The 438-nt window shown below is 63.5% G+C and overlaps 1 protein-coding gene across 3 annotated transcripts in view; it reads left to right on the forward strand.

Moving 5' to 3' along the window:
• Nucleotides 1–438, forward strand: part of PRRG1 (proline rich Gla (G-carboxyglutamic acid) 1) — a 220,655-nt gene that overhangs the window by 10,907 nt on the left and 209,310 nt on the right. The window lies entirely within an intron of this gene.

A 438-nucleotide genomic window follows, 5' to 3' on the forward strand; every position in this document is an offset into this window, starting at 1 on the left:
CTGATCGCCCTGTGGCTCTGTGTTTGACAGGGGAGAGCCATAACCTCTCCATCGGCCCTGCCCTGAGTGTGACAGTGGCGGCACCCCAAACCCTGATCCGCCCTGCTCTGTGGGTGATAGAGGGCAGTGCCCCAACTCCCCTATCGGTCCTGCTCTGTGAGTGACGGGGGGAGCTTCTCAACCCTCTGATTGCCCTGTGGCTCTGTGTATGACAGGGTACGAAGCCCCAACCCCCCTGATGGGCCCTGCTCTTTGTGTGACAGGGGGCAGAGCCCCAACCCCCTGATCGGCCCTGCTCTGTGCGTGACAGGGGGTGGCACCGCAACCTCCTTATCGACCCTGCCTTGAGTGTGACAGGCGCGGTGCCCCAACCCCCCAATCGGCCCTACCCTGAGCGTGACTAGGGGTGGCATCACAACCTCCCGATCTGCCCTGCTC

The sequence above is a fragment of the Myotis brandtii genome, unplaced genomic scaffold (assembly GCF_000412655.1).
Source record: "Myotis brandtii unplaced genomic scaffold, ASM41265v1 scaffold1290, whole genome shotgun sequence".
Lineage (NCBI taxonomy): Eukaryota > Metazoa > Chordata > Mammalia > Chiroptera > Vespertilionidae > Myotis > Myotis brandtii.